The sequence below is a fragment of the Globicephala melas genome, chromosome 15, assembly GCF_963455315.2.
Source record: "Globicephala melas chromosome 15, mGloMel1.2, whole genome shotgun sequence".
Classification (NCBI taxonomy): domain Eukaryota; kingdom Metazoa; phylum Chordata; class Mammalia; order Artiodactyla; family Delphinidae; genus Globicephala; species Globicephala melas.
The window spans coordinates 29960047-29975923 of record NC_083328.1 but is presented as its reverse complement, the minus strand read 5'-3'; the positions used below and the strand labels follow the sequence as shown (position 1 = coordinate 29975923).

At 42.5% G+C, this 15877-nt stretch overlaps 1 protein-coding gene across 2 annotated transcripts in view; it reads right to left on the bottom strand.

The window, feature by feature from the left end:
• The window catches only part of GRIN2A (glutamate ionotropic receptor NMDA type subunit 2A), a 375899-nt gene that overhangs the window by 54191 nt on the left and 305831 nt on the right, over positions 1-15877 (bottom strand). The window lies entirely within an intron of this gene.

Below are 15877 nucleotides of genomic sequence, written 5' to 3'. Positions count from 1 at the left end.
AGGACTGTCATGTGCGCTCCATGCCACTTTAACCCAGCAGTTTCCTGCCAGATTCTTTGACAGCTTTGAAGAGCTGCCACAGCTTTCTGGAGTGTGTAGATCTGACCCTGTTACTTCCGTTGGTCTCTCCTGTACCTACACGATGGCCTGAATGTTCACTCCTGGCCCCAAGACTGTTTACCGGCAAAGCTGATTCTCCCTACAAGAGGGGACACCATGGCCCCCAGTCAAGGCATGGCCCCTTTGGGGAAAGAGACTTGTATTGTCAAGTGGCTTGACATTTCCTAATCAAAAGTTTCCGGCTTTAGCTCATCATCTCCTCATGCATGTTTTCAGATGCTCTCTGGGGGTCTCAGCACATTTAAAGGCTAATTATATAGTTAAAATTAATTATTCATTCATTAACATTCAAGAAGTCTTTAACTAGACATTGACTTGTTCTGATGAATTAATGAAACCAGAGTGTGTGTGTGTGTGTGTGTGTGTTATGTGTGTGTGTGTGTGTTATGTGTGTATGTTTCGGAGGTCTAGTCTAAAGCATTACTGAGAATTAAGAATCTCTTTGGGGACTTCCCTGGTGGCACAGTGGTTAAGAATCTGCCAGCCATTGCAGGGGACACGGGTTCGAGCCTTGGTCTGGGAAGATCCCACATGCCGCGGAGCAAATAATCCCGTGCGCCACAACTACTGAGCCTGCGCTCTAGAGCCCGTGAGCCACAACTACTGAAGTCCGCATGTCTAGAGCCCAGGCTCCATAACAAGAGAAGCCACCGCAGCAAGAAGTCCACGCACCGCAACGAAGAGTAGCCCCCACTCACGGCAACTAGAGAAAGCCTGTGCGCAGCGCTGCCAAAACCAAATAAATAAATAAATTAATTAATTAAAAAGAACGAATCTCTTTGATGAGAACTGAATGTATTTCTTTAGGGCACATCAAAGCCTCGCTAGGAGGAGGAGCACGTCAGCCAGTAATTCAGGCCAGTCAGCACGTTTGGGCAACTGTGGAACAGTGGACGGGGTTCAGGTCCACCTTTGCCAGCTCTATGAATGAGACCCAGTCATGGGACCTCTTCGAGCTTCGGTTTTCTCATCTGTAAGATGGGGGAATAGCTCATTCACAGGGCTGGATATTGGATGGATGGAAACGGGAGTGAAGGTGTTTTGGAAATTGCACACCCTGGTGCAAATTCAGGACTTTGCTGGGGCAGTGATGATGTCATTGCGCAGAGAAGCGATGGTGCAGGTCATCATCAAGCACCCAGACACAGGGCTATTAGTGGGTGAAGGGCATTCATGGGCCAAGAAGTGGTACCCCTGAGGATACCTTTGAATGTGCCTGCTTGGGCAGGAGACACTCAATACATACAGAGATTGTACCTGACATCAGCACGGGATGGTCTAAAATAGGCTCCAGGGAAATGGTCTAGAATCACATTATGACTCTGAGTTTGTGAATACAAACTTCAAAGTCAGAATTGTACCCACACTGATGCACTTTCACTAAGGAAGCATTTTTCAGAGCAAAGTCTGTTACATTAATTTAATTCCTAGATCGATGTCTCGCATAGCACAGTTGAATTGTTTCCAAGTTTTTTGGAAACTACTTTCACTGGGATCAATTCTTTTGTGTTGGAATTTTATAAGGATTTGATTCATTGATCAGAATTTGGACCATAATACATTTTACTAATTTATAACTTCTGCCATTTTGAGTTTTCTTTTGTGGGTATGGGTGCCACCAAGTCCAATTCTTCTGGGTCAAAACTGTTCAGAGAGGCAAAAGTGGCCAAGAAGATTCAAGTCGTCTATGACTTTGTAGTCAATAACAAATTTCACTCTGTGTGCTTTTTGTTGTTGTCAGTTTAATTTGTGTTGATTAATTCTTCCAGTAATATTCACTGTGAATTGGGTAAAAAAGATGGATGGTGAATATTTACTTTTTAACTGAGAAAATTCTGTGCAGTGCCGTAAGACTGAGACAGAGAGAGGCAGAGAAGGAGGGAGGAAACGAGGGAGGGAAAAATACAGATGGAAGCAGGCTCCAAGGAAAATGGGAAGACAGTGAGAGAGGAAGAGAGAAAGGAAAGAACAGGAAAGCGAGAGTGAGGCAAAGAGACAGAGAAGGAGAAAGAGGTTAAGACAGAGAGGGAGAGAATGAAGAGAGGGAGATGGACTTACAGGGAGAGACTAAGAGACAAGAGGGAGGGAGAGGGAGGCAGAGAGATGGAGAAAGAGAGAGAGGGAGGAAGGAAGGAAGGAAGGAAAGAAGGAGGGAGGGAAGGAAAGAGGGAAGGAGGGAGGGAAGGAGGGAAGGAAGGAGAGAAGGAGGGAGGGAGGGAAGGAGGGAGGGAGGGAAGGAGGGAAGGAAACAAGGGCAAACACAATACAAACATACAGTTTGCCTACTGACTAACAACCACAAAAGCAGGAAAAGGTTAAAGTGATACAGAAAATCCCCTCTTCGTTACTGTTGAATTTAACATGGAATTTAACAAACTAACCTTGTCCAAGTTGGTGATAGATCATGTAATGCAATCTTTTAATTTTTCAGAAGAGAAAACCGAAGGCTGGAGGTCTCAGTCCTGGGTGTTCCGCAGAGTCAGTGCTCCCAGACCTGTCTACCACCTGCCAAAGCAACGCATCCTCGAGGCACTGCTGCAGGGCTTCCCAAATCTGAGCGCATGTCCTCAGGTGGGATGTCGGGTCAGAGGAGCACTACTGTGGGGTTTTGGGTAAGTCTGTGCACATATCCAAACCTTGATTTCCCCATCTGACCAGAAGGAAAACAACCTCTCCCATGTGGTCGTACTCTGGTTGAAGGAAGGAATGGCTATAAATTTGCTTGATGAATTATAAAGCACTATGCAAATGCTATTCTTTCTTCATGTTACCACTCATGTTCTGCCATAGGAAAGGTATTGATTCCAGCTGACACGTAAATCTTTTATAGAGTTTCTTAGTAGATACTCTTCAAGGGTTGGGATCAGAGTAAACATCCTACTGCAGGTATTCCATGGTGCACAGCGTATTATGAAAAATGCTCATGTTACAGAGAATGTTTTCTTTGTTCAGACTTTTCCTGAATGTTCCCTATGTGCCAGACACTGCTCTTTGCCTGCATATCTCATTTAATCCTTACAACAGTTCTAAGTGCAAGTTCCTAAGTTATGTTTCCGAAGTGAAGAAATCATACTTACCATCATCTTATAAACAAAAAAAACGAGATCTAGGAAGTTAATTAACTTGTCTAAGGTCCCACAGCTGAATGTTAGCAGAGAGGGAATTCGAATCCAGGATGCTGGCTTTTAAGCACCATAACCCACTCCTGGTAGTGACAATGATCGTGCTAAACTTGCCGCACACTAGGACTGAAAGACAGGGACTCTCAAAGGCCAGAAAATATATGAAAGTGAGAGACTGGGAAAAGAATCAATATTTAATGAAACCCTATTACGTGTCTGATACAGTGCCGGCTACTTTCCCTAAGTCAATTCATTTAATTCTCAAAGGAATCTGGGAGACAGGATTTGAAAGATGTGGGAAACAGTCTCAGAGAGGTTATTTAATTTGCCAAAGGTCACACAGTTGGTAATTATCAGAGTCAGAATATGAAGCTAGGTATTTCTCAATCCAAAGTTGATGCTCTGCACCATGGGGTCACTCAGAAAATAAGTAAATCAATCAATCAATCAATCAGTTGAATAAGATTAACCTCTTCTAGAAGATATAAATACTCTGACCCAGAAATTCTACTTCTTGAGATCATTCCTAGAGAATTACTTGCAGAAGTGCCTAGAGGACTCATCATGGAGTTTTAACGTGCCCATATTACTAAGAGCTCCCTGGAGGGAAACAGTCTAATAAACTGTGACGTATGCAAACCATGGAATTCTTTCCAGCTGTCAAAGAGAATGAAGGCAAAAGACACCTACAGATATGGAAGGCGCCTCAAATACATTATTAATTGAAAACCAAACTGTGCCTTACTGTTTGATAGCATGAATTCATAAAAGTGCTAACAAAAGATCAAGATGAAAAAAAATTAATTACATGGGACTGAGAGAACTGATGAGGATGATTATAATTTTTGTGACTTTCTGTTTGAGTAAAAAAAAAAAAATCCCACAAGGACTCAGAGGCAAAAAATATACAAATCAATTTTCACTGCAAAGTAAAGGAGCTGTTAGAGTGGAAGATTACTGGACTGAATGTCAATATTATGACACAGTATGAGTGTGTTTCGTGTTTGGTAATTGCAATCATTGTTGCTTTTGTTGTGGCCATCCATTTACAATGCTTGGTGTCAGTCTATTTACCTCTTGTAAAAATAAAATACAGTGTGTGTGAAAAAAAAAAAAAGTAATCCACCTGCCAATGCAGGGGACACAGGTTCAAGCCCTGTTCCGGGAAGATCCCACATGCCGCGGAGCAACTAAGCCCGTGCGCCACAACTACTGAAGTCCGCGCACCTAGAGCCCGTGCTCTGCAACAAGAGAAGCCACCGCAGTGAGAAGCCCGTGCACCGCAACGAAGAGTAGCCCCCGCTCGCTGCAACTAGAGAAAGCCCATGTGCAGCAACGAAGACCCAACACAGCCAAAAAAAACACAAAAAACTCATAGAACTAGCTTAAAATTTTTCTTCTCCTTCAATTCTCCACAATTACATTAATTTCGTTTCTGATTTTTATAATTTTATTCTGCTTACTTTGTTGTTACATTCTCTTCTTATTTTTTTCTAAGGTAGATGCTTGCATAGTTTACCCATCTATTTTTTTACCAGTGTATTTGGTTGATGGCATAAATTTCACGGTAGGCACTGCTTTTGCTACATCTCACAATTAAGCTCAAAATAAATTTAATTTCTCTTGGAAAAAAAACCACATTATTAATTGAAAACCAAACTGTGCCTTACTGCACAGAGTTTGATAGCATCCCACAGAACAAAATTTTATAATTATGTGTGAACATATAAATATATGCAAATGCATCTAACAAAGGTCTAGGAGAAATGGCACGTATATCAGACAGATAACAGTGCTTACCTGGTGGGGGTGGGGGTGATTTGGGATTGGGACGTGGTCAAATGGATGCTTATTTATCTGCATTTTTTACAATGAGAATATATTTTTTAATGACAAGCAATGCAGCATAGTGGTTAAGGGCATAAATGCTACAGTCGGTTCAAATCCCAGCTCTGAAGCTTACTTGCCTGGCCAGGGACTTAACCTCTGCATGACAGCGCAGGGGGGCCAAATGTGCCGTCCTAAATTGTGTCTCTTAGGCATGAAGACTAAGTCAGGCTGATTATTTTTAAGAAATGAAGACTCAGGAAGCCTTTCTTTTTACCTCCTCCTTACCTGCCTAAATAACTTAGATGAAGGGTCTGTTCCCGGAATAGAGCTACCACCAGAGATGTCTGCAAAGAATACAGGCTAAGTGTGTTGGGGGAAACCAGGCAGGGCCTGGAGATCAGACTCCTCTCTGTGTCCCACTGTCTCTGCTGGTGCAGCAAACATTTATTTACCAAGCATTTGCTCTTCCATTTCCATGTGAACAGCTTCCTCCCCTTTGAAGTCTCAAACTCCCACCCCCAACATCGTCTTTTTTCTTTAGCTGAAGACGGTATTTAAGGTGAGGCTTGGGCCATTTTGGTAAGTAACCCAGTTCTCCTGGGTCTCTCCCATGTATATATGTTATTAAAGTTTTGTTTGACTTTCTCCTGTTAATCTATTTCCTGTCAATTTAATTCTTCAACCAGCCAGGAAAAAGCTAGAAGAGTAGAGTATAATTTCTCCCCCACTCCCAGCAATAGCTTCTCTGTGTACACAGTGGAGATGCTGGACGTACCAACCCTCACGGGGCGGTTGTGAAGATTAAATGAAGAATTATAGGTAAAGTGCTTACAAGAGCGTCTGGCACAGAGCAAGGACAACTAAGCAACTGAGATTAGGAAGCAGGGATGGACACTAGCTAGCAAAATAATCGCATTGCCCAATGGTGGCGGTCTACACCCAGGAGCCCGTACTGCATTTATGTGCACTGGGCATTGGGGTGCACTACAAGGTCACTCCCCACAGCGCATACTCGGGTGGAGCGCTGGGGGGTGAGGCCTCCCCCACAGACCCCGGAGGTGAGCTTTCTGTGGCAGTGCTCACGTCGGACACCTGTCGGACACTGGTGCCTAAGGGACTGTGTTGGGTTGAATAGTGTCCTCCCAAAATTCACATCCACCAGAACCTGGGAATGTAATCTTATTTGGAAATTGGGTCTTTCCAGATGTAATTAGTGAAGGATCTCAAGAGAAAATCATCCTGGATTTAGGTGGGTCCTAAATCTGATGACTTAGAAGAAGAATCCCTTATAAGAAGAGGAGGGACTTCCCTGGTGATGCAGTGGTTAAGAATCCGCCTGCCAATGCAGGGGATACGGGTTTGAGCCCTGGTCTGGGAAGATCCCACATGCGGTGGAGCCACTAAGCCGGTGCGCCACAACTACTGAGCCTGCGAGCCACAACTACTGAGCCCACACACCATAACTGCAGAAGCCCACGCGCCTCGAGCCCGTGCTCTGCAACAAGAGAAGCCACCGCAATGAGAAGCCTGCACACTGCAACGAAGAGTAGCCCCGGCTCTCCGCAACTAGACAAAGCCCGCGTGCAGCAACAAAGACCCAACGCAGCCAAAAATAAATAAATAAATATATTTGAAAAAAGAGGAGACACGCAAGGAACAAGGTCATATGGAGACAGAGGCAGAGATCTGAACGATGCTTCCACAAGCCAAGAGGCCCCAGAAACGGGAAGAGACAGGAATTTCTCCCCAGAGCCTTCGGACGGAGCGTGGCCCTGCCAATACCTCGCTTTTAGACTTCTGGACTCCAGAACCGGGGGAGAATACATTTCTCTCGTTTTAAACCCCCAAGTTTGTAGTTATTTGTTATGGCAGCCACAGGGAACTACCACAGTGGGGAAAGCTGAGGCGTGGTACCTGAATTCCTATTGCTCTTCCACCTGCATTTCTCTCGATGGAATGAGGCTGGACTTGCTAAGGCAGAGGCTGCTGTCTAGGCCCCAAGCACTCACCACGGGGTATGGACAGCATCTCCCAACCTGTGCTAAGGCCTCCCATGGCCTGAGCTAGCCCAGCACCAGGAAAACTCACTCCTCCCCCTGCTGCTAGAGCAAGAGAACACACAGGGCTGATGCTTTAACACCGAGACCATTTAGCACCTGGGTCAGTGGGAGCTTGTTTACAGTTTTCACAGTGGAGAGAAAGGAAGCACACTACTGAGGTTTTCCAAACCTGAGCCACTGATGGGCAGGAGCGCCAACTTCCCTGGTTCTACCTCTCCACCCGCCCCCCTAGCCTCATACGCCTCATAACAAAGATGTCCAACCCCTCCCAGAATCCTTCACTTGTCAGGACAAGCAGACAGTTAGACGTCATGAGTAGAAAGAGATGATGGGCTGAGTCTGAATGCCAGCTCTGCCAATTACGTAACCTTTGAACAAGTTGCTTCTGCTCCTTGAGCCTCAGTTTCACCTTCTGCAAAATGGAGAGAACACCTATTTGGCAGAGTTGAATCAGGATGAAATGAGATGACACATTTGAAGTCTCCATGTGCATCTGACAATCAGTAAGCAGAGGTGATTCCTAAGGAGACAAGGAGATGGAATCTGCCAGGAAGCTCCTGCTTGTTCAGTCTCCCCAGGGAGAATTTCCTAACCACGTGTGTCCGAATGCAAGGAATACATCCTGTTTTGGGTTGGTTATCCTCTGTGAGTTCATTTTTTTTCTCCATTTCAATAAAAGAAGAAATATTGACCGTTTTAAAAGCAGTATCAAGTCTTTCAAAGGAAAAAGAGACATTTTGAATTATGAACAAAATTAGTTCTTGGTTTTGTATAATACTGCGTAATTAGAAATAGGCTAATTGTGCACTGTTACGGGAATGTTCATATTTAGTATTTTAGGTTGTGACTCAAAGCATAGGCTCTGGAGCAAGTGTGACCACAGACGAGCTATTTTAATCTCTCTGTGCCTATTTCTTCGATTGTAAATCACTATCTCGTAGGGTTGTTATGAGGTTTAAATAAGATACTGCAGGCAAAGCATTCAAAACAGTACCTGGCACATAGGTAAGTTCCCAGTAAATGGTATCTATCAGTTTGAAATACCTCTCTTAGTTTCCAAAACAATTCAGGCAGGTTATTCAAACTGCAGTAGAAGAAGGTTTAAACATATCGATAAAGCAATTTGAGTGAACTGAATTCTGAGATGGAATAGCAGGTAAGGGCTTAGGGGAAGTCTGAAAGCAGATATTCAGGCCATAAGCTCTCCGCAGTTGCTAACAGAAGATCATAAATTAAGCTCCGAATTATGTAGAAACCCAAGCAAAAAGAACACTACAAGAAGTTACAGGACTTGCGTTGTCCACAAGATAAAAGAACCTTACAGTGAAGAAAGACAATGCTGTTTACTGTACAGAAGTCTGAGAAATGAGGTAGGATGACATTGTGAACAAATTGGTACAATAATGGTATCAGCAAGGTTTCTGAAATAACTATTTCTTGGAGGGCCCTCCAATGCCAGACAAGGTATGATGAAAATGCATAGCAGTAAAAGTTAAATTAATCAATCTTCCTCTAGCTCAGTGAAATATCTCCTAGTCATTAAATGTGATAATTGTCCAACAAAACTGTACAGATTTAACTGAGAAAAGTCAAACAGATTTGCATGGACACCGATTCAGTGTGTGTAAACTATGAACATGTGTACAAATCCCCGAAGGAAATGCAGGAAGAACTGAAGAATTATGTTCAGAAGAAACTTTTTTTCTTCTTATTATAAGAAATACTTTTGTTGCAGAAAATGTGTTAAGTATAAAAGGGGTAGAAGGAAGCCCACAACCCTCATCATCTAGCAATATCTCTGATAACCTTTGATGTATTTCATTTCAGTTTCCTTTCTTCTTTTCTCTTTCCTTCTCCTTCCATCTTTACAGAATTGGGATCCCACTTTATTCAACTTTTCCCCCATTTTTTTCTATTTTTAATACTTTATGGGTGGCCTTGAACATCCATTCATATAGTTTTAATGGAGTTTCACAAGAGATCATTTCAAGTACAAAAAAGATGTCTCTGCTTCCTTGAGTTTTTATTAAGGGTAAAATTCCTACCTCTCTGATGTGGTAGCAATTATTTCTGAGCTTTACTTGCAGTGTGGGGGTGGATCTCAGAAACCAGGTCACTGTAGATCTGATGTCCTCTGGAGACGACGCTATTCCAGTTAAGAGAACAGCTCACCGAACCTTGAGGTCTACACCTGTTATCGAACTCAGCATCTGGAAATGAACCCTCTGAGTGGGATTCTGCTTGACTGACAAAATATAGCTCATAAATCATGCTCAGATGGCACCCTTGAAAGAACTTGCTCTGCATGGCAACTCAACATCTATGAGCATCCTTATGTCTTCCTGGTCTACCTTGGCAAGTTCAACATCCCTGGACCAGTTTCCTTTGAGGATGGAAAGAAGGATGCTATGATCTTACCAACTCCCAGATTGTCAATTGATAATTATGTATTATATAATACATGTATATTATATACAATATTAAATATATATATACATATATATAAAATTTACCTCCACAAAGAATCTCTATGGCATGCAGATTACTTCAAGCTGAAAACAATCAGGGCCCAAAAGACTCAAGAAGAAACTGTGACCTTCCTCCTAACTGCCTGAAAGAACTAGATTGAGGGCCTGTTCCCAGATTAGAGCTACCAGCAGAGAATACGGTGGACTAAGTGTGGTGAGGAAAACTCTAGGCAGGGCCTAGAGATCAGAGTGTAGGACACTGTCTCTGCCTGGTCCAACAGGTGTTTATTTACCAAACATTTGCTCCCCATCTCCATATGAATTGCCTTCCTCCCCTCTGAAGTCCCAAACCACTACCCTCAACATCCTCTTTTGTCTTTAGCTGAAGATGGTATTTAAGGTGAGGGTTTGGCCATTTTGGAGAGTTACTCAGGTCTCTCTCACGTATACACGTTTATTAAACTTCTGTTTGATTTTCTCTTGTTAATATGCCTCACGTCGGTTTAATTCTCAGACCGGCCATAAGAATCTAGAAGGGTAGAGGAACATTTCTTCCTCCCCAATAATAGAATATGTAACTTCGGTCTCCATTTCTCCCTTGAGCTCTGACCTCATATATCCAGCTGCCTCCCTGGCATTGCCAAGTGGGGAAGCAAGCCCAACTCCTACAGTCAATGATTCTACAATGTAAGTTCTTAGTTAAATAGCGTGTTGGGTAATTAGTTAACCTTGTAGAGCCTTAGGTTCTTCATCGCTTAAAGTGCCCAGCGCATAGGAGTAATAGTACACAGCTCAAAGGAATAATAATACTCAGGTCATAGGAGTGATAGTACTCAGCTCTTAGGAGTGTTCTGAGGATTAAACGAGATTATGCATGTGAAGCGCCTGGAGCTGCATCTCACAGATGGTTAGGTTTCAATCAACGCAGAGATGAAATATGACGACGTTGTCCCGAAGGCACTGCCGACTTAACTCATCCAAACCTAAATGTGTTCCTCCACGCCTCTACTCACTCTGAGCCCTTCCTCTTCTTGGTCCTGTCCATTCCTCACAGGACACCATCTCTCAATATTCAATGAATTAACCTCTCAAAACAGGGATTCCTCACCCCTACAGGCTTGGAGAAGCTGTGTCTTAGAACAGAGGGGTTCAGTGCTCACCTCTTCTATAAAGACAGTTCTGACACTTGCAAATAGATGTGACCACCCTCATCCTTTGATTTTTACAGACACATTATACAGTTTGGGCCTTGTAGAAAAATGCCTACTGGCAAAAGGCAACCCTCCTTTCCAATTCTTCTCCCAAACTACTCAATGTAAGTGAAGGCAAAAGATGCCCGTCTGTTTCCCAACATTGTTGGGCTGAAAATGAAATCAGACAGGGGACTGGGGGGCCTGATGCCGAAAATTAAAGCTTCTAAAGGAAACTGGGACTTTTCCATAGATTTATATACACATAATTGGACATGAAAACCAGTTAAAATAAAAAACATAAACCATCCCACTATGTCTTCAAATATTAGCCTCTTCAGAGTCGTAGGAATGCTGATTGTTTAATTGAAATCTGGCGTAAGTGCTACGCTTGCAGTTTGGCCTACTTGCCAAAACTGCTTGGAGAACATCAGCTTCTGATGACTGAGCATTTATAAATCTAAATCTGTCTCCACTCATTTCAGCTTCAGTTCCCTCTTCTAAAGCAGATGGTCCCAAAATTTGATTAGTGTGCATCAGAATCACCTGAAGCGCTTGTTACCGCATGCAGATTCCCAGGCCCCTGCCCCAGCGATTCTGGTTCGGTTGGCTCAGTGGGGCTCAAGAATGCACATCTTTATCAGCACCCCTACTGATTCAGACTCAGGCTACGCTCTGTGAAACGCTGGTGTAGAAACCTGGGGTCATGAAATGCCCGTCCGCCTTTGGTTAGGGAGAACCCCACATGTCAGAACAGACTTGTTCCTGGAAAACCTTACCTATCAATGTTTGTACAACAAACATTCGGTGCAAATCCTATTTTCTCACTGATTTACTTGATATTTTCTGGGATACTTTATCTCCATTTATTACACATTTCAACAAACAATGATACTTAACAACTTAGTTTCAAGTGACACTTAACAACTCAGTTTCAAGTTTCTCTGTCCCTATGGTCTTAGGTGATTCTGCATCCCGAAGATAAGCTACATGTTTATATTGGCTGGCTTACTCTTTATATGCGTAATGTATTTACTGAACTCTTTTAGAATAGCAGTTCTCAAATTTTAGCTTGGATCAAAATCACCTGGAGCAGCAGCATGCTTGTCAAAATGCAAATCCACAGGCTCCATCATTAAAGAGAAGGTCTTGTGTTGGGTCCAGAAATTTGCGTTTTTACAAGTAACCATTTGATTCAGGTAGAGTTGGTCCATTGGCCAGGCTTGGAGACACCCAGCTTTGGAGAATTACTCTAAATCCTTTCTGCAAAGATGACAGCTGTTTATAATTGTGGTTTGTCTGGATTTTGGAAAGTTCTAAATAAGTGTTCGAGTGTTGACACAAGTAAAAGAATCTCAGAATTATTTCAGAGATTGGAGAATCCAGCCCTTTCACTTTTTAGATAGGGAAACTGAGGTTCAGAGAGGTGACATGACTTGTCTACGGCCACAGCTAGCTAATGATAGGGCCCAGACTCAAACCAAGCTGGGACCCTCATTCAACCACAATGCAAAATCCCTCTTGTGTCCCAGACTCTTCCAGGAAGTTACAACCCATAAAGAAGCTTCCCCATTTCACTGACCCTAGTGTATACGAACGTATATTCACTAAGCCACAGATATCACTGAGACTTGTGGGTGGTGGGGTAGGACCCAGTAGCTGAGCTACATGCTCTGGGGTTTTTAAGTCAAGCCTCACTGGATTTAAGGGTATTGGGGGTAGGAATATCCTGAAATTCAACAATTCAGAAACACATAGGGTACCTCCCTCTACCTTCCAGAGGGATAGAAACTTCTAGAGATGCTGTACATGGTGAAGGAAGGGAATAACTATTTTTTAAAGCTGGAGTTTATTACTATTATTACATGAGAAGTTTGTTTTATTATTCCTTAAACCCTCATGATATTTACTCTTGTGAAATTATTTCATAATACATTTCATATTTTAAAGTAATGTATTTCATAATGAAAAATTTTAAAAGCAAATGAGATGGGAGAGGGAAAAGGCAACTAAGTGTGGTATAGTAGACACTTGAAAGACAGAAGTCTCGGGATGATGAGCAGATACGATCAACACAAAGAGTTTGTCAGATCTTGGTGCAGTTCAATGGTGGCAGTTCTTAAATTTTGGTTCTCATAATCATTTGAGAAGTTGTATTCATCTCTCATACTCTACACCAAGAAAAATTCCTAATATTAAAAATGCCACCAAAATAGAAAACAGGAGAAAATTATTTTGTAACCTGAGTGAAAAGGATTTTTGAATTACGACTCAAACTCCAGAAGCCATAAAAAAGATTGATAGGTGTGACCACAAAAAACATAGACCTCTGTGGAAAAAAATATCTACAAGCTCAAAAGACAAACTAACAGCAGCAAAAAAACTGGGACAGGGCTTCCCTGGTGGCGCAGTGGTTGAGAGTCCGCCTGCCGATGTAGGGGACACGGGTTCGTACCCCGGTCCGGGAGGATCCCACATGCCGCGGAGCGTCTGGGCCCGTGAGCCATGGCCGCTGAGCCTGCGCGTCCGGAGCCTGTGCTCCACAACGGGAGAGGCCACAACAGTGAGAGGCCCGCGTACCACAAAAAAAAAAAACAAAAAACTGGGACAAACATTTGTAATCACATCACAAATAAAGGGCTCATTTCTCTAATAGATAAATTAATAAGAAAAACCATCAAATCAACAGAAAAAAATAAGGCACACTTTCAAAAAAGGAACTGCAGAAGGCTTTTCATTACATTTGGTAAAAATCTACTGATAACAAGACGGTGCATATTAAAAAATACTTTGTCACGTTTTACCTATTAGCAAAATTTTAGAAGATTGATGATACACTGTGTTGGCAAAGGTTTTGGGGAGATACGTACCCTCATTCATTGATGGTAAAGGTGAATTTCCTTGGGAGGGAAATTTGTCAATGTCTGTCAAAATTACTATCACGTGTAGTCTTTGACCCAGCAGTCCGAGAAATTTATTTGACATTGGATGTGACGCATAGGGAAGGATATTCACTGCAGTATTGTTTGTAACAACAAAAAATGAGCTCCTAAATATCCATTAGTCGGAGACTGATTAAATACCGTGTGATACACTCACACGATGAAAGACTATAAATCTTTAAAACTTAACTCTGTAGCTATTTATGCTTTGATAGAGAAAGATCTGGAAGGACACACAGGAAAGTAGTAAATGTGGTTACTATGGAGGGTACTAGGCGAATAAGGAACAGTGTGGAAGGAAGGCTCTTCACTGTTTATATTTTATACACTACTTTTTGATTTTTGAATCGTGTAAATGTACTATCTGTTCAAAATTTAATTTAAATAACTTAAATAATTCACTGAGGAACCTGTTAAACATGTAAGTGTTTTCCCCTGATATTAACTCCACTGAGACAGAATCTCCAGGAATGAGCAGGAATGTCCTCACCCCTAAGGGTGCATGTAGTTATTTCTTAAAAAGAAAAGACTCACACCCCTTTAGCTCTAGTTTCTGAGTTTAAAGTAATGTGTCATGCATCCCCCTCCTGGGAGACTGAATATAGGGTAAACCCACCATCTGCCCAAGTTTGCTAAGATGGATGTTATAACTATTATATGGCTTCCCGAGAACAATTTGTATAATTTATGGCCAGGGATGGTTTCTATTTCTCTACTCCTTTTTGTTTGCATTGTTTAAAAAAAGTGAAAAAGAAAGAAAACAACCCATTTTGTGCTCTGGGTGGCAGATGGATGAGGAGGGAAACAGCCAGCCTTCAAGCATTTTTTCTAACCATTGTCATCACATTTATGCTCATGGTTTGTCCAAAGCAACAGTATATATGATGAAAAGACCACAGTGAAAACAAACAAAAACCCATACCCATGGCTAAGCTGCAAAGTCATCAAAAATTTGTTTTTTCTGGTATCTACTAAAATTGAACATACCACATTCTATAGCTCAGCAGTTTCCACTCTTAGGTATATAACAAGAAAAATGTACTCACTTGTACAATAAAAGACATGTAGGAGAAAGCCCTTAGGAGCTTTACTCATAATAGCCCCACATGGGACACTACCCTAACATTCATCAAGATTAGAAAAGATGTGTGCGTTTTGGTATATCCCCACAGTGAAATTCTACACAGCAATGAGAATGAAAGAACTGGAATGACACACAGTGATCTCACTAACAGAATGATGAGTCAAATAAAGACAAACAAAAAAGAAAACATACGGTATGATTTTATTATATGTTAGAATAACAGGGCAAAAGAATGTACTGCTTTAGAAGCGAGGATGATCTACAAAGATAGTAACTGGAAGAGGCTGTGTGCGTGTGTGTGTGTGTGTGTGTGTGTGTGTGTGTGTGTGTGTGGTGGGGGGTTGTAGGGATTGGTGACATCTTGTTAATTGAACTGGATGGTCAGATCAGTTTGGACAAAGTCATCCAGCAGTATACTTAATACTTGTACTTTTCTGCATTTTTTGTCATGCTTTTTAGTAAAAAGTTTTAAAAAGTCATTCCAAGCCAGAATGAGCAGTGTGTGAATGAGTTTTAGACAAGAAATGGGTTCAGCTTCTAAATAAATGCTGTCCCAGCCCCTGTTGGGATACCAAAGAGATTCCAAAGAGACTGAAATGACAAAATGTCATTGGCCAAAACTCCTGGAAATTATGCAGAGATCCGGTCTTGATGGCTTAGAGGGGCCCCCTCTGCCCCACCAGACACAAAGCAGCAGCAAGGCCTTCACAGTGGGCCTGCAGAACAGCCCACAGGAAGAAGCTGCGCATTAATCGGCAAGGAGAATGCACTACATCCCGCTTTACTTGCCAGGGATCCCTGACAATTGAGATGGTCCACGTAAGCAAATTTTCTGGATAAGCAAAACTTTCCTTAATAAACAATCCTTTCATTTAAAACAGAATCTTTTTTTTTTTTTTTTAGTGGTACGTGGGCCTCTCACTGCTGTGGCCTCTCCCGTTGCGGAGCACAGGCTCCGGACGCACAGGCTCAGCGGCCATGGCTCACGGGCCCAGCCGCTCCGCGGCATGTGGGATCTTCCCAGACCGGGGCACGAACCCGTGTCCCCTGCATCGGCAAGC